Source organism: Chiloscyllium plagiosum, chromosome 16, assembly GCF_004010195.1.
Source record: "Chiloscyllium plagiosum isolate BGI_BamShark_2017 chromosome 16, ASM401019v2, whole genome shotgun sequence".
NCBI classification, from domain to species: Eukaryota; Metazoa; Chordata; class Chondrichthyes; order Orectolobiformes; family Hemiscylliidae; genus Chiloscyllium; species Chiloscyllium plagiosum.
The window spans coordinates 884,931-904,535 of NC_057725.1; the positions used below are offsets into that span (position 1 = coordinate 884,931).

The 19,605-nt window shown below is 43.7% G+C and overlaps 1 protein-coding gene across 5 annotated transcripts in view; it reads left to right on the forward strand.

Annotated features, from left to right (window-relative positions):
* Window positions 1–19,605, forward strand: part of LOC122557604 (SH3 and multiple ankyrin repeat domains protein 2-like) — a 473,900-nt gene that overhangs the window by 196,163 nt on the left and 258,132 nt on the right. The gene's annotated exons all lie outside the window — the stretch shown is intronic.

Consider the following 19,605-nt stretch of genomic DNA (forward strand, 5'->3'; position numbering starts at 1 on the left):
GAGAACAGCTCTTTCAGACAATGGGGTGCCCATTTCACTGTGCTGCTCAAAACCTAGAAAACTCACAAGAACCAACTGCAATCAAAAGTGCATTGTGGCAAGGTGGCTCAGTGGTTAGCATTGCTGCCTCACAGCACCAGGATCTCAGGTTCGATTCTAGCCTTGGTCGACTGTCTGTGTGGAGTTTGCACATTCTCCCTGTGTCTGCATGGGTTTCCTCTGGGTGCTCCAGTTTCCTCCCACAGTCCAAAGATGTGCAAGTCAGGTGAATTGGCCATAGTGTTAGGTGCATTAGTCAGAGGGAAATGGGTCTGGGTGGGCTACTGTTCAGAGAGTCGGTTGGGCTGAAGGGCCTGTTTCCACACTGTTGGGAATCTAAAGCTGAAATTGTTTGAAAGGCCTGGCTATCCTTCCAGTGAAATGTTGAATACAAACATAGCTGATCCTTTGCCCATAGTCACCATGCAGAAGCCTTCCTAGGGCACCCTGCTGCTTGCTACAAAGCTGCCTTTGACTGTTGCGAAGTCTGTATCAGATTCTAAGGGAAAGCTACTTTGCGTATGTTGGGGTGAAAAGAATTTGAGGAAATGGAGATAGGATTGGGCAAAAGAGGTGGAGTGCAAACTTGTACTGACTAGCTGGACAAATGGCCAAATTTTGTGCTTTAAAATCATGATTTGGTAAAGGTTCAGACTTGGCTCAGTGTGCAATGTGTATGGCGAAAAGTGAACAACAAATGGATTGAAGTTCCACTTTGGAGAGTTTGACACAAAATGTAATCACTGGACACAATGGAAGGAGTGCTGCATTTTGTTTGGCAGATTAAGCCGTAGCTCTGTCTGGTCTCTTGGGTGAAGTTAAAAGATTCCAAGGCACAATTCCAAAGGAAAGCCAAGGTGTTAGCTTTCAATGTCCTGACCAATAATTATCCCTGAAACAAAAAGGTCATCAGGTCATTGTCTTGTTCCTGTTTGTAGGAGTTTACTTATTTGTTGATGTGTTTCTCCCATTGACCAGTTGGCAATATCACTGGAGGTTGACCAATGTGTGTTGAACTATATTGGGATTAATGGGATTACTGTTCACTGGGGGGGGTTAAAAATCTTTACATTTTTGTATTAAGTAAATAATCAGGTTTATTCTATTTCAGTCTTTGTTTCCTTGACCTAATAAATTTGTGTTTTATTATTAAAACCAACTCTGCCACTTTATGTGCTAATGTTTTAGTGAGAGACCACCTCACTGAAATAAAAAATTTGTCCAGGAACAACATTAACTGGGGCTGGAACAGTATGAGCCACACCTTCACTTTATCTCAGTGAATACTCTCAATCCACCTGTAGATCTCTGGTGATGGAGGTAGACTTTCTCTTTCAGCTTGTTGATGAGTATGGATTATTAGTTAAACCCAAATGGTTCATTACCTCAGTTACATTCTGTGAAGCTTCTTTTTTGCTTCATGTGAGATTTGTCATGGTTGATTGTTGTTGATGACTCTTTTCAGGAACCGAGGTCAGTTCAATATTCTTGTTGGACCTCTCCCTTCCTACTCCTCTCAGCATTGAATATGTGACTTGAATTTGTCATAACTAGTTGCACAGTGATTCAATTTGACTCAATTCAATTGCAGAATCTTCAATTATCTCGAATGGATTTTACTGGTGTGTTGCCTGTTTACATGCATTTCTTTTCAAAGTTTGTTGGCATTTGGAATCTGAAATATCTTCCGTGTTGATATCAATGGAAAACATTTCCAGAAAATCAGTATAGTCACAGCTTTCCATCTCATTGACAGCGTGAAACAAATTTCTTATTCCAACATAATTGCCTTCAAGATGCTTCTTGTTTAGATTTTGCTGCATGCTCTCAGAATCCTGTTAAAACTTCTATTGGCTGTTCCTGAGCCTTTTACTGTTTGACCCACTTCCAGTGGTCAACATCCTGAAGGGTTACCATTGACCAGAAACTCAACTGGACTCACCACATAAATACAATGACTACAAAACAGATCAGAGTCTAGGACTACTGTAGCAAGGGACACCTCCTGACTCTCCAACACTTGTCCACCATTGACAAGGCACAAGCCAGGAGTGTGATGGAATACTCCCCACTTGTCTGGAGATGGGTGCAGCCCCAACACCAATCAAGAAGCTCAACACCATCCAGGACAAAGCAGCCGCTTGATTGGCACCACATCCACAAACATCCACTCACTCCACCACCAACCCTCAGTAGCAGCAGTGGGTACAAGATGCACTGCAGAAATTCACCAAAGATCCTGATTTCGAACCTTCCAAACCTATGACCATTTCCATCTAGAAGGAGAAGGGCAGCAGATACATGGGAACACCACTGTCTTGACGTTTCGTCCAAGTCATTCACCATCCTGACTTGGAAATATATTGCCATTCCTTCCGGTTCAACATCCTGGAACTCCCTCCCTGCATTGAGGCCTTGTGGGTGTCCCTACACTAAATGGAATGTAGCAGTTGAAGATAGCAGCTCAGCACCACCTCTTCAAGGGGCAACTAAGGACGAGCAGTAAACCTTACTCAGCCAGCAATGTCTGCATCCCACAAATGAATAAAATAAAAAGCATTTGAATAATTTTGAGGTCAGTGCATTTTTCTACTCATGAGTGAGGGGTGCTGGTTGTGAAGTACCTTTAGTTGTTTGAGTATTTGGTGTGCCCTACCCTGGAGAATTGTATTTTAAGGGCAAGTGCCCTGCACCATGTCGTTCTCAGCTGTGGACAGTGTTTTGTTAACCAGCGTTCTCGAACTGATAACATTGTGACACTTACTCCAGTGTCAAACCTAAAATTTGTGAGATGTCCATTTACATAATGATCCACTTTTTTTTAGATTAGATTACTTACAGTGTGGAAACAGGCCCTTCGGCCCAACAAGTCACGCCGACCCGCCACCCACCCAGACCCATTCCCCTACATTTACCCCTTCACCTAACAGTACAGGCAATTTAGCGTGGCCAATTCACCTGACCTGCACATCTTTGGACTGTGGGAGGAAACCGGAGCACCCGGAGGAAACCCACGCAGACACGGGGAGAATGTGCAAACTCCACACAGAGTCGCCTGAGGCAAGAATTGAACCCGGGTCTCTGGCGCTGTGAGGCAGCAGTGCTAACCACTGTGCCACTGTGCCACCCACTTACTAAGGCTTTTGGAGTTGGTCACTGATTTCTCCAGAAGAAGTCTTTGGATTGTTTCCTATAGAATACTGTTCAATCCCATGTACCTCTTTGTTTTGGTCATTCTTGGCCTTTTGCATTTTTGTGTCTGTGTCCAGTTTTGGTACATTTTCTGAAAGTGACCTGTTGCTGTTCATCAAAAGCATTTGGGTTTAAAAACTGGACATTCTTTGCTCATGGAAGATTCCTTCTCTCTCCACAATGTTATGTCAAGAATTACTTGTTCAGTTTCCGATCTTGGATCCAGCTTAGAAGCCATTCAATATCTCAAGGGGTGTCACGGTGGCTCAGTGGTTAGCACTGCTGCCTCACAGCACCAGAAACCCGGGTTCCATTCCGGCCTCAGGCAACTGTCTGTGTGGAGTTTGCACATTCTCCCCCTGTCTGCGTGGGTTTCCTCCGGGTGCTCCAGTTTCCTCCCACAGTCCAAAGATGTGCAGGTCAGGTGAATTGGCCATGCTAAATTGCCCATAGTGTTAGGTGCATTAGTCAGGGGTAAATGTAGGGTCGGAAAATGGGTCTGGGTGGGTTACTTTTCGGAGGGTTGGTGTGAGCTTGTTGGGCCAAAGGGCCTGTTTCCATACTGTAGTGAATATAAGCTAATCATCTCGAGAACTGTTTTCTCCAAGATGGCCAATTTTGTGTTCGACTTGGTCCATCTCTGAAATTGTCTTCCTGATAATACTACCTCTGATGCCACAGCATCCTGATGTGATGAGGTATTTTATCTTATGTAAAGATGTTTATTTTGTAGTAATTAGGATTGGCTCGCACTTTGCTGCTGTACTAAAGGGATTTCTAGGTCTTTGCAGCTTTAATGGATGATTTACCAGACCTTGTACCAAAACGTTGACAGATTTGGCTGGGAAATTGACTGAATGGCAGACGACATTAAGCAGGAGCAAAGTGTAGCACGCACATTGACACAGTGTGACGAGTGGTGTCCCACAAGGATCTATGTTAGACCCTCAATTATTCACATTATTTATTAACAATTTGAATCATGACGTAGAAAGCGATATATTCACATTTGATGATGACACAGGTGGCATTTAAGAGAGTTTAGTTGACAGCATAAAATTACAGAGATCAACTAAGTGAACAGCCAAAGCTGCGGCAAAAGGAGTTCAATGTAAGCAACTGAGAGGTTATCCAATTTGGAAAAAATAATAGAGCAGGTACTTAATAGATGGTATGAAGTTAATTACAGTGGATGTCCAAAGAAACTTGGGGTGGGGGGGGGGGGGGAGGTCAGGTACATTGATCTTTAAAATGTCATAAACAGGTGCAGAAAATAATCCGGAAAGCTAATGGAATGCTGCCCTTTATACCTTGGGGACTGGAGTACAAGAAGCAGATGTTATGCTGCAGTTATACAGACCCTAGTTCAACCCCACTCACACCACTGTGAGCAGATCTGGGCACTGCATCTTAGGAAGGAGATAGTGGCCTCAGAGGAAGTACAACATAAGTTTACAAGAATGATACCAGTACTTCAGGGGTTAAGCTAAGAGGAGAGATTGTACAAATGAGGTCTGTTTTCTTGAGAATTCAGAAGGTTAAGGGGTGATGTGATCGAAGTCTTCAAGATATTAACAGGAAAAGACAGGATGAAGGAGCGTCGCTCCGAAAGCTAGTGTGCTTCCAAATAAGGCTGTTGGACTATAACCTGGTGTCGTGTGATTTTTAACTAGATAAAGATAAACTATTTCCACTGGTTGGGGATTCCAGAATTAGGGGCATAGTTTGAGAATCAGAGCCAGAGCGTTCAGGAGAAATGTTAGGAAGCACTTCCACACACAAAGAGTGAGAGAGGTTGGAACTCTCTTCTACAAACAGCAGCGGATGCTGGATCAGATGTTAATTTTAAATCTGAGATACATAACAATTTGTTCTGCAAAGGTATTAAGAGATATGGGCCAAAAGCAGATATACAGAGTTAGCCCAAGGGTCAGCCATGATCTCATTGAATGACAGAGCAGGGTTGAGAGGCTGAATGGCCTACTTCTATTCCTAGGTTTGGATGTCCATGAAAGAAGAATGTATAGTGTGAGGGAGAGTTTCATATCCTGGGTATTGCAGGGCAAGGATTGAGACATCCCAGCAACTAAATGGAAGGGGCTGGCATTGACAGATTGTATGGAGAGTGCTGGGAATAAATTTGTGAAAACTCTCTTCAGCAGAAACAGAAAGATCACCCTCAGGAGTACAGAGCACAATCAGAATATAAACAATACAGGCACTTGGCTTTTGATCCTTCAGCCTCACAGACCCTCTCTCCCCCATCTCATTCCCTTCAGAGAAGGAGGTGATTGTTAATACAGGAGCTAGGCCTAATGGAAATAACCATCTACGTTACCCCTAGGAGCACTAAACAATATGGAGTTGCACAGATTCAAGTCATTTGGCTCATCTGAACTCAGACAACATTTTGATTCTACACAAGTCTCCGCCTGGCCTATCAGCACATTGTAGATGTTTGCCAAATCCTGTGGCATATGGGAAGATGGTGGTGTAGTGACAAGGTTACTGAGTAAGGACTCCGGGGGCCGGGTTAATGCTCCAGGAAGACAGTTCAGATCCCATCGGGGTCGCTGGTAGAGTTTAAATACAAATTATGAATCTGGCCTAGGAATCTCCACTCAGTAATAGTAACCAGGTTAATTATGCTTAACCAATGATTAAACCCATCTGTTCCTTGATGCTCTTTAAGGAAGAAAAGTTGCCGTCTTTACCTGTTCTGGTCTACATGTGACTCCAATTAACATGAAGAGGTCTGACCAGTCACTGGGTTCAAGGGCAATTAGGAATGGGCAACATATGCTGGTCTTGGTAGTGACACCCTGGAAGAATAAACTTTATACATATGGGTTTCCTTCAATCTTACTGTGTACATCTACAGCTCCATTGGACACTGGAACAACAGGCGACTTCCTCGAATTGTAGGTTAATATTATGCTCCCAGGAATTTATTTTTATTACCCTCTAATGATCACTTTCAGATATCAGGCTGCTCAAACCTCCCAGTCATTTAAGCTGTTAGAAACGCACTCACTGATTATGCTGTAATAGGGAGCTGTAATACAGCCAAATACTGACAATAAGTGAAATACTCATCACTACCAGCTTAACAAGCTTACCTGCTGCAGCTAATATTCAAATATATTAACATTGATATTAATTTGAAATCTTCACCCATTAGTTCATTGAGATTGTTTTTTCCAAGGAAGTTAGTGTTAGTCATTACTCGTGTTCCAAACAAATCTGCAGCAAAGTTGAGCCAAACAAAAGAGTGTTGAATTTAATCGTTATTTGGTGAAATTGGGCAGTGTGGGTGGTGTCCCAGATTACAACACTCTCTGTTGGTGCTCCTGGATTCTATTAACAATGGGATGAACATCTCTCATCTCCAGCTGTGAAATCTCCCACACATGTTTGCATATTCTCCCTGTGTCCGCGTAGGTTTCCTCCCACAGTCCAAAGATATGCAGGCTAATCTGACTGGCCGTAATAAATTGCCCATAGTATAAAGGGATGTGCAGACTAGGTGGATAAGCCATGGGAAATACAGGATTACAGGGATAGGGTAAGGGTCTGTGTAGGATGCACTTTGAAGGGTTAGTATAGACTCAAAGGGCCAAATGGCCTGCTTCCACAATATTATTCTATGAAACTGAGTTTGGGCATCACTCGATCACTGCTGCTGAGCAGACTATTGACCACAGCACAATTCACTCATACTCCACATACATTCACACTGGCCTATGACCAATTTAAGATCTTCAGAGAGCCCAGATACAACCTATCTCGGCATTGGAAGGGGAGTATGATCTGGAATAGGTTCCTCAAGTTGGTTTTGCCAACTATCACACTCAACTTCGATGTTAGTCTGATCAATCTGTCTTAGCAATGGAAGCCACAACATCCTTGTCTTGCAACATTCTCTGCTCCTTAAATGGTGTTCATGGAGGAAAGATTGGACAAACATAGATATTTTTCTCTTAAATGTCAGAGGGTGACTGGTGATCGGATAGAAATTCACAAAATTATGTGAGTCTAAAAAGAATGGACAGTTGGAGTCTTGTTCTCAAGTTAGAAATGTCAATTACTAAAGGACATAGGTTATAGGTAAAAGGGTGAAAGTTTAAAGGAGATGTGGGAGGCAGGTTTTTACACAGAGATAGGTAAGGGCCTGGAATGTACTGCCACGGGAGGTGATGCGGGCAGATACAATGGCAACATTTAAGAAGCATCTTGACAGATACATGAAAAGCAGGAAATAGACAGATATGGATTGCGTGGAGGCAAAAGGTTTTAGTTTAGCAAGATGTCATGTGTCGGTACAGGCTTGGTGGGCCGAAGGGCCTGTTCTTGTGCTGTACTGTTCTTTGTTCTTTTCTCTGCTTAATCACCCCTCGGTCAGGGTTTGAGGCATGTTGCTGAGGAACACCAGTCTGTAAAGACTTATTTCTAGGAGCAGCTACTGTTATTGCACAGAATGGACAAGAGACGCTGTAAAGCCCTGCTGCTCACGAAAAGGGAGGGGCAAGAAAAAATATTCTTTGTCAGCATTTGATACTTTTTATTTTGTAAATAATATTGCAACCTCCTTAAATTTGCAGAGTTATAAATGATTGCAAATGAGTAATACACTACTATTTACTGCACATAGATCTCTGTTATTTACAATAACATAAATTAAGTTCTGGGCTGTTGTGTTCCCAAAAGCTTGAAGCATTTGTAGAAGTCTGACACACAAAGGCTCTCTTTCCTGAGATGTTTAAAAAGCATTTTGAGATAATGCTCAGTAACGTTTGATTTAAAAGTAGGAAATTTATTTAAAAAGGTAAAATGTCATGCAATTTTGAGTAAAAACATATTTGAAAGAAACACTTAATGTGATTCACCATGGAAACATACTGGATAATTATGGGAAATTGATCATTTATTATGAATGACTCAGTAGTGACAATTCTGTCAGAATGGGGAGGAACTGAATAACTGTCAGTGATAATATTGTACAAGTGCATAGGTCCCTAATAGTCCAGACCCCTCTCTGTTGTTTAATCTTAAATACATCAGTGCTTTACATTCATTTGTCCATTAAACTCCAGGAGAGAAGGGTGTGTGCAAAATGTTCAGACTGGGACTTGGTCAAATCGAGCTTTAGATCTTCACTGTTACAATCATGAGGACGAGTCAAATTATTTCCCTCTTTTCCCACTTTCCATCTGATCACAACAAATTCTTCATTAAAGGATACATCTGCAAATTCAGTGAGTGTTTAACTGTTTCTGTGCTGTGATGATAAAACAAAATGCACAAATTTCAAATCTGCAGAACATTCATAGAATCCCTACAGTGTAGAAACAGGCCATCTGGCCCAACAAATCCACACTGACCCTTCAGAAAGTATCCCGCCCAGAACCATTCCCCTACCCTCTTACTTTACATTTACCCCTGACTAATACACTTAATCTACGCTTCCCTGAACACTATGGGCAATTTAGCATGGCCAATTCACCTGACCTGCATTTCTTTGGACTGTGGGTGGAAACTGGAGCACCCGGAGGAAACCCACGCAGACACGGGGAGAATGTGCAAACTCCACACAGACAGTCGTCCAAGACTGGAATTGAACCCAAATCCCTGGCGCAGTGCTAACCACTGAGACACCATGCCAGCCATAAAGTTAGCATTCTGTTTGAGGATGTTGAGCAGAACTTTGTTGTTTTGCCCTATTCCAACTTTAACATCTGCCACGAACAAAGTTTATTTAATGAATGTACAGTTCTGTGCATGACACTAAAGGAGTTAAGGGCATTGCGTTATAAGGAAGATTAGATTCCCTACAGTGTGGAAACAGGCCCTTCGGCCCAACTAGTCCACACTGACCCTCCGAAGAGTAACCCACCCAGACGCATTTCCCCCTGACTAATGCACCTAACACTACGGGCAATTTAGCATGGCCAATTCAACTGGCCTGCACATCTTTGGACTGTTGGAGGAAACCGGACCATCCGGAGGAAACCCACGCAGACACGGGGAGAACGTGCAAACTCCACACAGTCAGTCGCCTGAGGCGGGAATTGAACTTGGTGCTGTGAGGCAGCAGTGCTAACCACTAACTCACTATGCTGCCCTAATAAGCAATTGAGCTTCAGTGAGCCTGGCATGATTTGAATATGCAACCTTCTGATCTGGAGTCAGATGCGCTACCGTTGCGTCACAAACCCAAAGATGTCAAGACAGTGCTGAAGAGGTTTACAAGAATGGTCCAGGAATGAGAAACTTTAGTTCCGAGAATGAATTGAAGAAGTTGGGACAGTTCTTTCTGGAGAGAAGGCAGCTGATAGACTGGGCTGAACTGAGTAAACTGTTCCTGCTCGTAATTTGAACGAGAATGTGAGGGCCTAGATTTAAAGTGATTTGCAAAAGAAGCAAGAGTGAAATGAAGAGAGAGAGCCTTTTCACTTATCACAAGTAGCTGCGGTGTGGAATGTACTGCCAGGAAATGTGGTGGGAGCACATTGAGACATTCAAAAGGGCCATTGGATGGTTATTTGAATAAAACTAATGTGCAAGGGTATAGGGAAAAGGCAGGAGGTTGACAATAGATAATGATAGTAGTTTGAAGAGCAGTTCAGGTGTAATGGGCCAAATGGCTTCCTTCTGCATCAGAACAATTCTGTCATTCTGAGATTTCTATTAATTATTTTTTAAAAGACGATAGCTTTTACCCCACCTGAATTATCTAAAATAAATAGTAAAATGTTCCAAATTTCACACAAACGCAAAGTTCACAAACACACATTTGGCAGAGAGGGAAGACAGTTGAAGTCCAGGAAAGCAAAAGTGTAAACAGCTCTTGAAAGTCAGAGACCTGGCAGGCTTCAGATTGAGGATTGTCATATGCTTGGCCTGGAAAGACTGTTTAAAGATGTCAAAGGACTATTTACTAGTTCATTTGAAGGCAGCTGCTGCTGGGTTGAGCTCTTTTAATAAAAATTTTAAAATCCACATTGAGTCAAAAATAGCTGACAGAGTTCAATATTGCCAGCTGCATGAAGAGAGAACAAGACCCACCCAGGGAGCTTTGTTCTTCAGTACCTTCTCTACCTTTCCTGGTTTCAGAGAGATAACAAGTAATTAAACAGGCATGTTACATCTCCTTCCAGCTGCCTAGTTGCACCATATGTGGTTGTGATATTGTGGATTCCATGTGTCTGGTTTACAGGATTGGATCACATCAGTACATAGTCCTTTCACAAGAGTCCCATTAAAGCGATTGTGGCTAATTGGTTGTCTCCACTCAGTTGAGTACTCAGGTGAACTTCTGGATGCTTTGTTAATGGGAGAGACAATGATTCCCATTTATACTCCAATTATTCCTGACCAGTCTTTGGAAACAGGTAGGCTCCACTTAATGGCTTTGAAGTGTGGAATGGGGAAGGGTGCAAACATTCAGACATTTTAACTGGGATTGAGAGTCCTTGTAAAGTGGCTGCTATCTTTGTTTTTAAATCAATTAGTGGTTTACAGCAAATAAATTAATAGAGTATTTGTGTTTATATTGCTGGGGTTTATAACAATATGAACATAGAAACATCGAACATTCCAGCTCAGTACAGGCCATTCAGCCCTTGATGTTGCACCGACCTGTGTAACCAATCTGAAACCCATCTAACCTACACTATTCCATTCTCGTCCATATGTTTATCCAATGATCATTTAAATGGCCTTAAAATTGGCAAGTCTACTACTGTTGCAGGCAGTGCGTTCCACGCCCCCTGCTACTCTCTGAGTAAAGAAACTACCTGACATCTTTCCCATATCTATCACCCCTCAATTTAAAGTTATGTCCCCTCGTGCTAGCCATCACCATCCGAGGAAAAAAAGCTCTCACTGTTCACCCTATGTCCCTCTGATGATCTTACACGTCTCAATTAAGTCACCTCTCAATCTTCCTAGTAAATCTCCTCTGAACCCTTTCCAAAGCTACCATATCCTTCCAATAATGCGGTGACCAGAACTGTACACAATACTCCAAGTGCAGCCGCACCAGAGTTTTGTACAGCTGCAGCATGACCTCATGGTTCCAAAATTCAATCCCTCTACCAATAAAAGCTATCACACCATATGCCTTCTTAACAACACTATCAACCTGGGTGGCACACCATATGCCTTCTTAACAACACTATCAACCTGGGTGGCAACTTTCAGGGACCTATGTACATGAACACCGAGATCTCTCTGCTCATCTACACTACCAAGAATCTTACCATTAGCCCAGTACTCTGCATTCCTGTTGCTCCTTCTAAAGTGAATCACCTCACACATTTCCACATTAAGCTCCATTTGCCACCTCTCAGCCCAGCTCTGCAGCTTATCTATGTCCCTCTGGAACCTACAACATCCTTCAGCACTATCCTCAACTCTACCAACCTTAGTGTCACCTGCAAATTATTAACCCATCCTTCTACGCCCTCATCCAGGTAAGTTATAAAAATAAAAAACAGCAGTGGCCCCAAAACAGATCCTTGTGGTACACCACTGGTAACTGGACTCCAGGGTGAACATTTCCCAACAGCCACCACCCTCTGTCTTTCTGATCCAAACCACTAAATCACCCTCAATCCTATGCCTTCGTATTTTGTGAATATCCTAACATGGAGAACCTTATCAAATGCCTTACTGAAATCCATATTCACCACATCAACAGCTTTACCCTCATCCATCTGTTTTGGTCACCTTCTCAAAGAACTCAATAAGGTTTGTGAGGCACAACCTACCCTTCACAAAACTAATCCTAACCAACCTATTCCTCTTTAGAGGATTATAAATCCTGTCTCTTATAACCCTTTTCCAACAATTTCCAACAACCAAAATAAGGCTCGTTAGTCGATAATTACCAGAGCTGTCCCTTCTCCCCTTTTTGAACAATATGGTTAAGGAAAGTTAACAGGCCAGCTTGGTATAATTTATAACAAATTAGTAAGTTCAATGGTGCATGCCCTGCAGTGTGTGAATAATCCAGGAATCCGAGCTAAGGTATTTGCTACCATTTATGAATCACCACTAGTTGCTCAGCTGTTAGTCTTATGGAGAACAGAATTGACCATCAATTCTTCCAGTATTTCAGAAAATTGCTACATTTGTGGTGTTGACTATCATTTAATCTAAATACAAAAAGTTAGAGTTATTATTTGGCTCACAAGGAACTCTTTGAGTCATGAGAATTATATTCGTATGATACCATTCAATATCTCATCAGACATGATGGGTCAAGTGACCTAATTCTATATGTAGTCACAGAGTCATGGAGATGTACAGCATGGAAACAGACCATTCGGTCCAACCTGTCCATGCCAACTAGATATCCCAACCCAACCTAGTCCCACCTGCCAGCACCCAGCCCATTTCCCTCCAAACCCTTTCTATTCATATACCCATCCAGATGCCTTTTAAATGTTGCAATCGTTCTAGCCTCCACCACATCCTCTGGCAGCTCATTCCATACACATACCATTCTCTGAGTGAAAAAGTTGCCCCATAGGTCTCTTTTGTGTCTTTCCCCTCTCACCCTAAACCTATGCCCTCTAGTTCTGGACTCCCCCAACCCAGGGAAAATACTTTGTCTTTTTATCCTATCCATGCCCCTGGTGATTTTATAAACCTCTTATAAGGTCACCCCTCAGCCTCTGACGCTCCAGGGAAAACAGCCCCATCCTGTTCAGCCTCTCCCTATAGCTCAAATCCTCCAACCCTGGCAATATCCTTGTAAATCTATTTCCCTACATTTTATACCTTCCATGTCCTTTTCCACAGTAAACACTGATACAAGATACTTGTTAGTATCTTCCCTGCCCTCATGGCCTTGAGGCAGGGAGGGAATAATTAGAAGATTGGCATCTCATGTTTTTCTGGTAGCAAATGCCTTTTGCAGATATTAAAAGTTTTATACGATAATCTCTCATGTGGCACTTTGTCAAAAGTCTTCTGAAAGTCCAAGTAAAACACATACACTTGCTCTCTCATATCTAATCTATTAGTTCCATCCTCATCAATTCCAGCAGATTTGTCAAACATGACTTTCTCTTCATAAATCCATGCTGACTCTGTCCAACCCTGTCACGATCTTCCAAGTGTTCTGCTATTAAACTTTTTTTGATGGCCTCTAACTTTCTCCTCACTACTGTTGTCAAGCTTACCAGCCTACAATTCTCTGATGTTTCTCTGCCTCCCTTCTAAAATTACGCAGTTACATTAGCGACCCTCCAATCTTTAGGAATTGTTCATATTCAACATGATTTTGTGAAGGGTAGGTCGTGCCTCACTAACCTTATTGAGTTCTTTGAGAAGGTGACCAAACAGGTGGGTGAGGGTAAAGTGGTTGGTGTGGTGTATTTGGATTTCAGTAAGGCATTTGATAATGTTCCCCACGGTAGTCTATTACAGAAAATATGGAGGAATGGAATTGAGGGTGATTTAGTGGTTTGGATCAGGAATTGGCTAGCTATAAGAAGACAGTGGGTGGTGGTTGATGAGAAATGTTCATCCTGGAACTCAGTTACTAGTGGTGTATCGCAAGGGTCGGTGTTGGGTCCACTGCTGTTTGTCATTTTGATAAATGATGGTGATGAGGGCGTAGAAGGGTGGGTTAGTAAATTTGCAGATGACACTAAGGTCAGTAGAGTTGTGGATGGTGCTGAAGGATATTATATGTTATAGAAGGACACAGATAAGCTGCAGAGCTGGCAAATGGAGTTTAATGCAGAAAGGTGTGAGATGATTCAGTTTGAAAGGAGCAACAGGAATAGAGAGTAAGGGGCTAATGGTAAGATTCTTGGTAGTGTAGATGAGCAGAGAGATCTTGTTTTCCATGTACATAGATCCTGAAAGTTGCCATCCAGGTTGAAAGCGTTGTTAAGAAGGTGTATAGTGTGTTAGCTTTTATAGGTAGAGGGATTGAGTTTCAGAGCCACGAGGTCATGCTACAGCTGTACAAACTTTTGGTGCGGCCGTACTTGGAGTATTGCGTACAGTTCTGGTCACCGCATTATAAGAAGAAGATGGAAGATTTGGAAAGGGTGCAGAGGAGATTTACTAGGATGTTGCCTGGTATGGAGGGAAGGTCTTATGAGGAAAGGCTGAGGGACTTGAGGCTGTTTTCGTTACAGAGAAGAGTATTGGGAGGTGACTTAATTGAGACATATAAGATAATCAGAGGGTTAGATGGGGTGGACAATGAGATCCTTTATCCTTGGATGGTGATGGGTAACACGAGGGGATGTAGCTTTAAATTGAGGGGTCATAGATATAGGACAGATGTTAAAGATAGATTCTTTACTCAGAGAGTAGTAAGGGCAAGACACTGTCTGCAACAATAGTAGGCTCGCCAACTTTAAGGGCATTTAAATGGTCACGGGATAGACATATGGATGAAAATGGAATAGTCTAGGATAGATAGGCTTCAGATTGGTTCCACAGATCAGCACAACCTCGAGGGCCGAAGGGCCTGTACTGCGCTGGAACGTTCTATGTTCTATGTTCCGGAGTCTATAGAATCTTAAAAGATGATGATCAATAGATTCTGTTTCTGTTTCTGTTTCTCGGGCTCCCCCCTTCAGTACACTGGGATGTAAAGGATTATCATTTACAGAAAATGAGAACAGTGAACAAAGTTGATTTAGTCACTAATCTCTGAATGAGGCTCAAGGTCAGAGTAACATGCTGTTTGCAATCCTGATCATCTTTCTGTAATAATTTCATCACAACCCTTTTACTTCTTTCTGGCTGCAGTTTACTTGTTTATTTGTACTTTCAGCAGTTTGTTGCACGGAGAGTTTTTCTGTGGATGGATGTTGCTGGTAGCAGCCAGTGACTAAGGGGGCACACAACAGGCTGTGCAATGGGTGAAGATCGAAAGTGCTGGAGGTGCCCAGTGTCTGTTGGGTTCATGTTACAGCTGTACGGCCATTGTCACACCAGGATCTCTTTGCAATTTCCCCGGTGCTGCTGTGCACTTCCAGCCTGTCCTGTTTCCATTTCAATCCTCCCGTTTTCACAGCCATGATAGAATCACATGTATATCTGTCAGTTAGTGAAGGATGCTGGAGAAGGTGATGGGGGTTTTGACAGGTGTCTAGCGAGCTGGTGAGGGAACCCTCACTAACTTCTTCCAAGAAAAGCCATCTGCTGGCGAGCAGACATGGGGAGGTCACATTCAGCATCAGTGAAAACCCTGAGAAGAGGCATCCTGCCTAACTGCTGGCCAATCAGAAGCAGGCAGCTCTTGTACTCAGCAGTACCCCCAGGAGTCCTGGCCATATCCAGAAGAGCACCCAGGGCTCCTCGGGTTGGCATGACGCAGACAGTACAGTTCTGAAGCAAGGGCAGGGAATGGCTCTCAATGTGCAGCCCCCTTCCTGATAGCCAGTCCCTTGACCAGGCACCTTGATTGAGGTCTCGATCCCCCATCCCAGGGGAAAAGTAGCCCTGCAGGTTGATCTATAGGGAACATGACACAGGAACAGATCCTGAAGCCTGAATAAGCCCAGCAGTGGCAGGCTGAATCTTTGGATGATTCTTGAATAGCCACTGAAGATCTCAAATTTGGGAGGGACAGAAAGGTCAATCATGGAGCTTTCTGTCTCAGACTTGATTCTGTAATAGTCAGGGGGAGGCGCTGGCCTTGTAGTAGTATCATCAGGCTATTAAACCAGAAACCCAGGGACCTGGGTTCAAAACTCATCGCAGCAGATGGTGGAATTTTAATCCAATAAAAATGTCTGGAATTAAGAATCTGCTAATGACTGTGAAATTATTGCTGATTTTCAGGAAAAAGGTATCTGGCTCACTAAGGTGTTTCAGGATGAAAATCTACCATCCTTACCTGGTCTGGCCAATATGTGACTCCAGACCCACAGCAGTACCATTGACTCTGTAGCAAGTCACTCAATTCAAGCATAGCTAGGGACAGGCAATAAATATCAGCTAGCCAATGATGTCCACATCCCACGAGTGAAAAAGAATGAGTTTGATTTATTGTTGTCACATGTACAGGGATACAGTGAAAAGTGTGGTTTTGCATGCTATACAGGCAGATCGTACCATACAAAGTGGATCAGCGTATCACAACAGAATGCTCTTTGACTAAGACGGACCTTGTCTCTGCCTGTCTTATACACCACTATCAGGTGCCCCCTGAGCCTTCTCTGCTCCAAAGAGATCAATCTGAGCTTATCCAGCTTCTGGCAGAGCAGACTTGATGGGCTGAATGGCCTTCTTTTGATCCTGTATCTTCCAATCCATCATGTCCTAGCCAACTCACAGAACCTTTCTCGAATTACAGAAAAAAAAATCATGCTCACTGCATTTTAGTCATATGTTTCCAGAGGACACAGCTTAAAAATAAGGGGTGGGCCATTTAGGACAGAGATGAGGAGAAACTTCTTCACCCAGAGAGTGCTGGCTGTGTGGAATGCTCTGCCCCAGAGGGCAGTGGAGGCCCAGTCTCTGGATTCATTTAAGAAAGAGTTGGATAGAGCTCTCAAGGAGAGTGGAATCAAGGATTATGGAGATAAGGCAGGAACAGGACACTGATTAAGGATGATCAGCCATGATCATATTGAATGGTGGTGCAGGCTTGAAGGGCAGAATAGCCTATTCATGCACCTATTGTCTATTGTCTATTGTTTCGCCTGTATAAGTTTGAGGTGACCAAAGAGTGGTGATACCCATGGCGGTAATGAACATGGAGAATCATTCAAGCATTCACCAGGAATAGACAGTGAACTGGAAGGCGAGCAAGCGAAGATATAACCTTCTTGTGATGAAACTTCACACTGAGGAATGGTTGCTATCGCAGTGTGGAGGAGGTGAGTGAGATGCAGATTCAGTCCCTCACTCAGACAGTCTCAACTCCATGGCAAAGCAGTTACCTTGAGATCTACCCCATCCATTCTCATAAACAGGAATAGCCTCCATCACACGCACTCTGCAGTGTGACACACTGAACTAGAGCAATTTTGACAACACCTCCCAAACCCGAGATCTGTATTGCCTTCAAGGACAAGAGCAGCAGATACATGAGAACATGACCACCTGCAAGTTCCCCTCCAAGACACTCACCATCCTCGGAAATACATCACAGTTCCTTCACTGTCGCTGGGACAAAATCCTGGAATACTCTCCCCAAAGGCATTGTAGGTCTACCAACAGCACATGGACTGCAGCGGTTCAAGAAGGCAGCTCACCCCCACCTTCTCAATAGAAATGCAGAATGCACAGAAATGCAAGCCTTGACAGTGGTGCCCACATTCAGTCAATAAATAAACAAATTATTTACTAACCTAAGATCGATGGAGCATTGATAGCAAGAGGGTTGGAGTATCAGAGTAAGGATGTCTTGCTGCAGTTACACAGGGCCTTGGTGAGGCCATACCCTGAGGATTGTGGGCAGTTTTGGTCTCCGAGTCTGAGGAAGGAGATTCTTGCTATTGAGGGAGTTCACCAGACTGATTCCCGGGACGGCAGGACTGGCATATGAGGAAAGGCTCGATCGATTGGGCTTGTACTCACTGGAATTTAGAAAAATGAGGAGGAATCTCAAAGAAACATATAAAATCCTGATGGGACTGGACAGACTCGATGTGGGAAGAATGTTCCTGATGTTGGGGAAGTCCCGAACTAGGGGTCACAGTGTAAGAATAAAGGGGTAAGCCATTCAGGACTGAGATGGGGAAGAATTTCTTCACCCAGAGAGTTGTGAACCTGTGGAACTCTCTTCCACAGGAAACTGCTGGGACCTATTTATTAGAGAGGTTCAGGATGAAGCTGGATATGGCCCTTGCAGCTACAGGGATCAAGGGGCATGGGGAGAAAGTGGGAATCGGATACTGAGATTGCATCATTAGCCATGATCATATTGAATGGTGGAGCAGGCTTCTATTTTCTGTGTTTCGGTGTTTCTATGCCTGATCAAGACGATGCTTACATTTTACAAAATCCAAAACACAACAGAAAACACAATAGCCAATTTACACCCAGCAAGCTCTTCAGCAACAGCAATATGATAATGGCCAGATTATCCAGTTCAGTTCTGTGGACTGGGGAATACGCTTTGCCCAGAATGTCAATGGTTTTCTGGTTTGGACAGGTACTATGAAGAGCTTAGAGTCTGTTTCCTGTCAATAAAGGTGCAGTTTCACAGAAAATGATCACTGTGGGTCTCTTTGTAGTACTTTTGTAATGTGACAACTAGAAGCAATAAAATTACTAAATGGAATGTATGTTCCACAAGTGTTTGAAAGCTCTGGTCTTCTACAGAGTGGCTCAGTTGGAGCTAGTGGTGGACCCTCCCTCATTGTTTCTGAAGCAAGGACACATTATCTCATGAAAGCTGTCCGTGTTTAGACATTGCTGAGACAGAGACCAGAACTTTCTGGGTAGTTTGAGGACAGACTTGGAGGCAGGAGGTGGTATTAGTGGGAGAGGTGGGGGTGAATGAGGTGGCAGTGAGGGAGATGCTGGTGGGAGGGGTGAATGTGCAGGGTCGATAGCTAAATGGAACAGTAAGGCATCAGAAAGGGGCATCTCATCTTCCCATCACTGGGTCATTTTGCCAGTGCCAAGAAAGATGGTCGCTTGCCAGTTGTGTGGTTTGAATGACCAAATAAGGATCTCATCCTCCTTCATGAACATTCTCCTCACATTGGTCAGCCTGGTCTCCCTGGATGAGACCATTAGCTGAGCTCTGATAGTGTCCAAGTGGGTTCAAGGTCGGCCCAACTTTTGGTCACCTCATGGGCTGATGGCAGTGACCACCCTCCTGGCAGTTATATCAGGAGCACTCATCCCTCATCACCCTCCCCAGCTCACTGGCAGTGTGCCACACTGCCCCTCCTTAAAGGCACTCACCATTGAGGTACCCCCTCCATGAACCTCAGTAATGAGCATCATCAGTGGCCACCCTGCAGGGGCACTGAGCCAAAAGTACTCTGATTTGGTCTGCAGGCTCTAATCCAGCAGCATCATCTACTGTGCCCCTTCCACCTCCCCCCTTCCACCTCCCCCCTTCTATCCCCCTTCCACCACATTCTCCCCGGGTCTGTGTGGCTTCCTTCTGGGTTTTCCGGTTTCCTCCCACAGTCCTGAGATGTGCAGGTTAGGGTGGGTTGGCCATGGGAAATTGTCCATAGTGTCCAGGGATGTGTAGGTTACCTGGATTAGCCATGGGAAATGCGGTGTTACAGGAATGTGGTGGGGGTGTGTGTCTTGGTGGGCTACATGATGGGCCGAATGGCCGGTTTCCACACTGTAGGGATTCTATGATTCCATGCTCCTTCCCATCTGCCTCTATGGATGAGGGAGACTATCACCTGACCCAATATC